We start from the raw sequence: 7088 nt of genomic DNA, 5'->3' as shown, positions 1-7088 counted from the left end.
AGGGTTTCCACAAGGGGATCACAAAGCAGGATTTGTTGTAGACCTAGATAGAACATCATACTTCGGAGAGGCAAGTCCCTCTATGATATAAGATATGGATCAAAGCGACCACAATGGCAAGAGTGAGCTAGACAAGCTCCCTATTGAAAAAGAGAATTCAACATTACTCAAGGAAGAAAATGAAGAAGTAAATATAGCAGAAGGAGAAGTTGTACATAATATCCACTTAGCAAAATCATTGAACCAAGAAGAAAAAGAAAAATTCATACAGTTTTTCAAACAACGTCCTATTAATTTTGCTTGGTCATATGCAGATATGCCAGGCCTAGTTCCAGAATTGGTGTTACATCATTTACCATTGCTACCAGGGATTAAACCATACAAACAAAAGATAAGAAATATGCATCCACAAATAGCATTACTGGTCAAAATAGAACTCCAAAAGCTTTTGGATGTGGGTTTCATTTGACCTATTGACTATTGAGAATGTATATCCAATCTAGTACCTGTGACTAAGCCTACTAGGGGCATAAGAATCTATACCGACTTTTGAGATCTAAACGAGGAATGTCCCAAGGATGATTTCCCATTACCCCAACATAGACATGATTGTTGACATAACAGTTGGGACTGAAATGCTTTCATTAATGGATGGTTTCTAAGGATATAACCAGATCAAGTTTGCACCAGAAGATCAACACAAGACAACATTTACCTCTCAATGGAGAGCATACTGTTGGAACGTCATGTCGTTTGGTCTTAAAAATGCAAAAGTGACATATCAAATGGCTATGATGACACTATTTCATGACATGATCCTCAATATGATGGATGACTATGTGGACGATCTACTAGCTAAATCAAAGATAAGAGAAGGTCACCTTGAAGTCCTTGCAAAGATATTTGATCGATTAGAGCAGTACAATGTCAAGCTAAACCCAAAAAAGTGTGTGTTTGGTGTAACAACAGGCAAACTTTTAGGATTTATTGTGTCTAATAGAGGAATTGAAGTAGATCCTGCAAAGGTCAAAGCAATCCTGGATATGTAACCTCCATCAACACTTAAGTAGTTAAGAGGGTTACAAGGAAGACTATAGTATATAAGGAGGTTCGTAGCATAGCTAGCAGATAAATGTCATCCATTCCAATATTTACTTAGAAAAGGAGTTACCTTGAAATGGATAGAACAACGCCAAGAAGCTTTTCAAGCTTTAAAAGGTTATCTTCTGAATACTCCAGTATTAGTTCCACCTACTCAAGGAAAGCCCCTATTACTATATATATCAGCAACAAACTAATCTTTAGGAGCCTTGTTGGCATAACATGGTGATCAAGGAAAGGAAAGAGCAATCTACTATATAAGTATAACCCTAATTGGATATGAGCTTAAATACACTCCTATAGAACGAGCATGTCTAGCAGTGATCTTTACATCTCAGAAACTTAGACATTACATGTTGAGTCATAAAGTCCAACTCATCGTACATTTTGATACACTTAAATATTTGTTAGCAACATTGACTGGAAGATTGGCTTAGTGGGTCATGATTTTAAGTGAGTTTGATATAGAGTATGTGGATAGAAAGGCAATCAAAGGGAAGATTATAGCATATTAGTTAGCAGAATCTTGCTTGCAAGACAGTCACCCGCTACTAATAGATTTTCCTTATGAATATGTGTTTACATTGACAACATCTACCATGTGGAAATTATACTTTGATGGGTCCTATACAAATAGCTAGGATTATTTTCATCACCCCTCAAGGTGATTCTATCCCTAAGGCATTCAGAATAAATTTTCCCTGTACGAACAATATTGCTGAAAATGAAGCTCTCATCATAGGACTTCGTACTGTTGTATAATGGAGGATAAAAGAATTACAAGTATACAGTGATTCACAACTAATTGTAAATAAAAACAATGATGACTATAACACTAAAGATGATAAACCACTGCCTTATAAACAAATAGTAGAAGATTACAAAGAACATTTCAGTAACATCACTTTTGACCAAATTCCAAGGATACAGAACAAGGCAACTGACGCCATGGCTATAGGAGGGTCTCTACTAAATATTCCTAATAATGAAACTCAATTTGAGTTTATTCTAGAACAATTGATGATAATGGCATATGAGATTCCCTCATCAGAATATGTATGTGTAATTGTGGGTCCAGAATTCCCGTGGTATAATGAGATATACGCATACTTCCATACTCAGTATATGTCTCCTAATTTGTCTAGAAATCAAAAGAAAATTCTTATTCATCGGCCATCCAGACACACTATGATTGCTAACACGTTGTATAGAAAGGGCTTTGATGGAACCCTTCTCTGATGTCTTGATGAAGAAGAAGCACAACTTTCCCTAAAGGAGGTACATGATGGAATTTGTGGGGCACATCAAAGTAGCTTGCCATTATCAAAGAAATTGTTAAGAACTAGATACTATTGGCCAACTATGGAAAAGGATACCAATAAATATGTACAATAATATAAACAATGTCAAATGCGTGGAGACCTCATTCATGCACCGACACAGGATCTTCAACCTATTACATCACCATGGCTATTTTCATAATGGAGGTTAGATCTAGTTGGTAAAGTTAACCCTACTTCTTCCAATGGGCAAAAATTTATCTTAACAGCTGCTAAATATTTTACTAAATGGGTCGAGGCAATTCCCCTTACATACACCACTGGTAATCAAATAGAAAAGTTCGTTCTTAATTACATTATTTGCTGATACATGATTCCAATGTGCATAGTGACAGACAATGGATGTCCATTCAAAAATCAAGAAATGAGAGAATTGTGTGAAAAATTTCAAATACAACAGAGATGTGCAACACCATATTATCCGCAAAGTAATGGACAAGAAGAGGCAACAAACAAGACAATATTAAAGATCCTAAAGAAAGTTGTCATTGACATAGGATAGGACTGACATCTCCATTTAAATCCCACACTTTGGATTTATTGAACAGGAGTACGCACCCCTACAGGAGAAACACCATATTCATTAGTCTATGGTACAGAAGTGATACTACCTATTAAAATAGAACTGTCGTCTTTAAGATTCTCCTTAAAAAACATCATATAAGAGGAAGACTATTGGGTTGCAAGATTACAAGAGCTTGAAACGCTCGATGAACAAGATTGCAAGGTTACCAGAAGAGATTGAGAAGGAGTTACAATAAACGAGTAGGCCCAAGGAATTTTGAAGTGGGAGATCTAGTTCTCATGGAGAACCAAAGGAACCTAGAGGAACAAGAAAAGCCAGGGAAGTTTGAACCTAACTGGCTAGGTGATTTTATCATAAGAAGGGTTATAGGAAATGGAGAATACAATTTGGCTACCATGGAGGGAGATCCACTCCCCGACCCTATGAATAGCATGCACCTTAAACAATATTATATCTAAAGGCTGGGTTAGTTTAGATTTTACTTTCTGCATTGCATATCATTTTATTCAAATCACTGCATCACATATAGTTTCTTTTTCAAATGCATCGCATTTGCAAAATTTATGAATTTACATATAGCAGCATCAATAAAACAAGGCAACTGTCCAAGTTTATCATTTGTTTGCATTCAAGAGAAACAAGGCTGGTCTCCTTTCCTAGATATTTAGACATGAATTCTTTGAGGTCCTAAGGTCTTTCATTTTCAACATTACCCTGTGATGACACTTTACTTATGGTTGAGTAGTGACTTCACTATTTGAGACTTGTTAACCCAAAATCTATCAATTGCTATATCTCACACATTGACAAAATATCTAATTCATTCTAGACACCTAGTTGATCATATGACTAGTGAAAAATCTAAAACTCTACTTCAGTGCCACTGTAATTGTCACACCCATGTAGGTTTCATTACTTACAAGTCAAGGAAAGAAAATAAAAAAGAAAAAGTTTTATGCCAAATATCAATGTCCAGGCAAAAGAGTAATGATATATAACTGAAATATCACGCATACAAAGTGCGATAAAAAAATTGACTATGGGTACATGCGAGTAACTCCATCAAGGATATGAACGTCTGCTGGCAATGGAGCAATATTTGAGAAATTAGAGTCTATAACCTAGTCGGAGCTCTAAAATCTTCCTGGCAGCGAGGCTGTATTCGGGATGCTTTTGAAGTTAGAATAATCCATGTAGCTATTCATATAGGATAAAAAGGATCTGTAGTGAACACAAGAGTAGGAATTAACTCATTTGCATGCACATGGGCAAAAGAAGATCAAAGTTTCAAGAACCAATGGGGAAGTTTTTCACGTCTCCATTTGTAAATCCTAGTCACTAAGTGTGTTAATTTGGATGCTCCAAGGGATCTTAAGGATCGATTGACCGCTTATCTATTAAATTTGTTGTACCTCGAATTCAATTGATGTATTACAAAATGCTAAACAAACACAATCATCCTTGTTCGAATAGGAAATGCATCTTCATCATGCATATAACATTAACATAGGTCATATCAAAAAATTCATTGTCTCCACATGCATTTTGCAGATGATCATGTCATACAAGTCTACACACTAGGGGCATAAATAAAAAAAATCCTAAAAAATCATATAAAGTCTTAAAAAAATCCTAAAAATCATATAAAGTCCTAAAAAAATTCAAAAACATTGAAAAAATAAAATCCAAAGACATTGAAAAACACAAAATCCAAAAAAATTGGAAAATATTTCAAAAATAAAAAACAACAAAAAACATAAAAATTAAAATACAATGAAAAGCATAAAATCCAAAAACAACGAAAAATGTCTTAAAAAAATCAACCAAAAACATTCGGAAAAATTCCTAAAAAAATACAAAAAACATTCATATAAAATCCTAAAAAAATACAAAAACATCCATATAATGTCCTACAAAAATAAACCAAAAACAGTCAAATATCGATCCACCAAATCAACCCAAAAACAATAAAAAACCAATCCAAAAAAACTTGCAATAAAATGTCTTGCAAGAAACAAATACCCTAGCATTTATCCAACAAACACTTCACACGAAGTTAACAAAGGATATGACTATCCAGTCAAACATCTGCAATCAACTGATCAAATTTTCTTATCAATCGTATCATATCCATATCAAGTGATCATTATCTTGTCTTAAACGAAAGATGATACACTCGAAATTAGACAGGTTAGTCTTAAATGGGGTCTGTAACTTAATGAGATCAGACATTATCAACTATCACATCAAGCAACTAAGAACGAAGGCACAAGATTGGTATAGCTATTCAATTTTGTCTCGGTCAGTCTTTATCTTTTATCATTTGGCAATAGATCATGTTCCTATGATACTCAAGGATGTCCACAAGTGACTAGAGGAGCCATGATGGGCATTATATTTTTCATTGTTTATTGTTTGTGGTGTGAACCAATGAAGTTCTAGGGAAATTTCTCTAGTGGGTGTCTGTGATAGGAGCATTCAACTTGTGAATGTCACACATACCTTGACCCCTAGTGTATTTCCTAGAATGGAGGGTTTCACTCCTTGTCTGCTACATGTTTGTTTCTTCAATGAGATATCTTTACATCTTGGTTTCATATACCCTGGTGTGCTAAGCTCCATTGTTCAATAATAAGGCCTAGTGATGAATATATATTGCACAATAAATAATGACACAGGTTTGTGAATCATTCATTCTCATTCTCATCTCATCTATTTATTGATAGTTTGCTGATTTCTCATCTTTTTCTAAATCATTTTCTGTCATCTAACATTATTATTTCATCAATATCTTCTTTCTCTCATCTTACTAACATTTCTTCAAGGTACATCTGAGTTAAAAGAATATTCTAGTATTATCATACCAAAATAAAAGTGCATCAATATAGCTTTAAGTTGCATTCATATAGTTTTAAGTTGCATTCATATAGTTTTTAGTGCATCCATTTAGTTTTAAGTGCATCCATATAGTTTTAAGTCAGATTCATATAGTTTAAATTATATTTGTATTGCATTTAATAACCATTACATTCATAAACATCATTTATAAATCATATAGAAAGCATTAAACAATTCATTCATCATTACATCATAAATCATGTAGAAACCATTGCATTCATAAACATCATTTACAAATCATATAGAGATGCATTGCATAACTCATAGTATCATACAACATACATGGAAAAAAAAACATAACTCATAGCATCATACAACATACATGGTAATGTGTCTAAATACAATAATAATAAAACAAGCCCGAAGGCTCAGATAACATGATCTCAATGTCTCAACCGACACTGCCTTTGTCAACAGGTGGATCCTTCTTGCTAGATCCTGTCCCAAGATGTTGAGGTGGACCCATGAATCCTCCACTGCTAGTCCATTGAGAAGTAGATCGACCTGATCTTCTCCCCATAAAAGCACTAAAACTAGGCTCCCTCTGACCCTTAGTAATAGCTCTCTCATAAGCCTGTCGATAATAAATAGCCTCCTGTGTAGTAACAAAATATCTATCTGCCTAGCTACGTGCCTCTGTCACCGGCCCAAATAATTGATCATATGTATCCATGGTGATCTAAGCTTCCTAATCGCCTCATCTATCTCCCTCTAGAGACGATCTCTCTTCGTCTCTAGTGCACCATAGTCTCTATGATATGCCTCCCGCTCAACATCTCTTCTAGCAACCTCATCCTCTAGAATTTGAATCCGCACTTTGAGAATCTGCAGATCATCATCATCTCCACCACCACCCTGTCCTCCTCCCCTCTCTGCAGAAAGAACATCTTCTAGCTCCCATATATCATCATCATCCTCATCCTCACTGCTCGATGACTCTAAAGAATCTTTGTCATCCCCATTGCTCATAGTCTTGGTATCTCCACCAATGTCTATGTCCTCCTCTCCTTTGTCATCATCTCCTCCACCCTAATCTCCCCCTCTGACCTCCTCTCCCCCATGTCGATCCTCAGTCGCTGTCTAGGATGTCGTATCTGCTGCGTTGTGATCGAAACAGTCAGATCAGTCAGTGGAATAGGCCTATGTCTGGCCCACCATGCATCATACTCAGGAGTAGTAATTAGATTTGCTACACCTACACTCTAACCCCATGGTAATGCCTA

Source organism: Cryptomeria japonica, chromosome 4 (genome assembly GCF_030272615.1).
Source record: "Cryptomeria japonica chromosome 4, Sugi_1.0, whole genome shotgun sequence".
NCBI lineage: Eukaryota > Viridiplantae > Streptophyta > Pinopsida > Cupressales > Cupressaceae > Cryptomeria > Cryptomeria japonica.
Note: the sequence above shows the minus strand (reverse complement) of the source record.